The following is a 2,685-nucleotide window of genomic DNA, read 5'->3' as shown; positions in this document are numbered from 1 at the left end:
TCTCTGGGGTTCAGGTCTGGTGAGTTTGCTGGCCAGTCAAGCACACCAACACCATGGTCATTTAACCAACTTTTGGTGCTTTTGACAGTGTGGGCAGGTGCCAAATCCTGCTGGAAAATGAAATCAGCATCTTCAAAAAGCTGGTCAGCAGAAGGAAGCATGAAGTGCTCCAAAATTTATTGGTAAACGGATTCAGTGACATTGGTTTTCAAAAATCAAAAACCACAATGGACCAACACCAGCAGATGACATTGCAGTCATCACAGACTGTGGAAACTTAACACTGGACTTCAAGCAACTTGGGCTATGAGCTTCTCCACCCTTCCTCCAGACTCTAGGGCCTTGGTTTCCAAATGAAATACAAAACTTGCTCTCATCTGAAAAGAGGACTTTGGACCACTGGGCAACAGTCCAGTTCTTCTCCTTAGCCCAGGTAAGACGCCTCTGACGTTGTCTGTGGTTCAGGAGTGGCTTAACAAGAGGAATACGACAACTGTAGCCAAATTCCTTGACTCCACACTCTTCCCTTCCACTCAACTTTCTGTTAACATGCTTGGATACAGCACTCTGTGAACAGCCAGCTTCTTTGGCAATGAATGTTTGTGGCTTACCCTCCTTGTGAAGGGTGTCAATGATTGTCTTCTGGACAACTGTCAGATCAGCAGTCTTCCCCATGATTGTGTAGCCTAGTGAACCAAACTGAGAGACCATTTTGAAGGCCCAGGAAACCTTTGCAGGTGTTTTGAGTTGATTAGCTGATTGGCATGCCACCATATTCTAATTTGTTGAGATAGTGAATTGGTGCGTTTTTGTTAAATGTGAGCCAAAATGATCACAATTAAAAGAACCAAAGACTTAAACTACTTCAGTCTGTGTGCATTGAATTTATTTAATACACGAGTTTCACAATTTGAGTTGAATTACTGAAATAAATGAACTTTTCCACGACATTCTAATTTATTGAGATGCACCTGTACTTGTTATTTATATATTGGTTTTGTATGGTATTGAAAATTGAAAATACCATTAATTTTAATACCACTATTATATATATATACTGTGTGTGTATATATATATATATATATATACCACTAACAGTCTTCTTTTTACAGTACAATATTCTATTCGGCAATGACAAAATAAATCAACAAGTCTGAGCACAACATGCACTTACCTATTTTTGCGTATTACAGCTTGTGTCCTCAATCAGTCGTTCCAAACCAAAATGTTCTCCACATCATAGAAGTAGTGACTGAGTTTTAATAAGAACCTGGTGAAGACAGATGGAGTGGCAGCACCTGAACTCAAAGCCCTCCTGACAGCAGCAGCAGCAGCATAGGTGTGTGCTGAACATCTTTTCATGGCTTGAGACTTTTGAAAGAGACAGTTAGAAAACATAAAACCATAACCATTACATTACCCTAGTACATATGTAAAAACATGCTACTGACATGGTGCATATTGTTACTCTTTTTCCTAGTGAAGAACTATACACAAGTAACAAGCTCTATCATAAAATGAACCAATTGTCTTGTAAAACTCTGGGTTTACTGTCCAGAACACAACTGCTACAATTTCATCAATAAACTATATTTAGCCTACGTAAGAAAGATAGTTAAACTCACCAACAAGGAGGCTGCCATGTTTGTTTTTTCTTCTATGGTGGCTGTGAAGGAACAAACCAAAGAGATCCAAAGCTATGATCGATCATCGGCTGTACGCTCATTTTTGGGGGCGAGCCATCGAACTATTCAAGAGCACTCGAGATATAAATTTGTGCTGAACATCTTTTCATGGCTTGAGACTTTTGAAAGAGACAGTTAGAAAACATAAAACCATAACCATTACATTACCCTAGTACATATGTAAAAACATGCTACTGACATGGTGCATATTGTTACTCTTTTTCCTAGTGAAGAACTATACACAAGTAACAAGCTCTATCATAAAATGAACCAATTGTCTTGTAAAACTCTGGGTTTACTGTCCAGAACACAACTGCTACAATTTCATCAATAAACTATATTTAGCCTACGTAAGAAAGATAGTTAAACTCACCAACAAGGAGGCTGCCATTTGTTTTTTCTTCTATGGTGGCTGTGAAGGAACAAACCAAAGAGATCCAAAGCTATGATCGATCATCGGCTGTACGCTCGTTTTTGGGGGCGAGCCATCGAACTATTCAAGAGCACTCGAGATATAAATTATTAAATTAAATTAAATGTATGCATTTAGCAGATGCTTTTATCCAAAGCGACTTACAGTGCATTAGGGCTGTCAAATAAAATTTGAATTTCGAATATTCGTCGAATTTAAAATAAAAATCCACATTCTAATTCAAAAACGTTGCATTCGAATTTTAGGTGTGCGTTAAGGAGGCAGCCTTTAGCGGCGCATGAGATGCGATGACGATGTGAGTGTCGTTGCATTATAATATTTTTGTTAACCTATCCAGTTGAAGCCACTAGATGCGGCGCTGCTGTATTGTTCATTAAAAATATAGCGGAAAAAGAGAACATCAATGCGGAGAAGATCTTGTTTACATCAAAACTGAAACCAAGCCGTTCACACAGAACACATATTTCAGCATTTTCTAGACAGACATCTATTTCTGTTGCACTCGCGTCTCGCATAAAGGAGCCGCATGTTTACAAAGCCATGTAAAATGAATGCAAGTTTAACTTT

The 2,685-nt window shown here is 38.6% G+C and overlaps 1 pseudogene; it reads right to left on the bottom strand.

Annotated features, from left to right (window-relative positions):
* The window catches only part of LOC107598805 (ATP synthase subunit s-like protein), a 7,111-nt pseudogene extending 5,005 nt beyond the window's left edge, over positions 1 to 2,106 (bottom strand).
* Positions 2,107 to 2,685: the final 579 nt, after the last annotated feature.

The sequence above is a fragment of the Sinocyclocheilus grahami genome, unplaced genomic scaffold (assembly GCF_001515645.1).
Source record: "Sinocyclocheilus grahami isolate Dianchi unplaced genomic scaffold, SAMN03320097.WGS_v1.1 scaffold256.1, whole genome shotgun sequence".
NCBI classification, from domain to species: Eukaryota; Metazoa; Chordata; class Actinopteri; order Cypriniformes; family Cyprinidae; genus Sinocyclocheilus; species Sinocyclocheilus grahami.
This window is presented reverse-complemented; position numbering and strand designations above follow the sequence as displayed.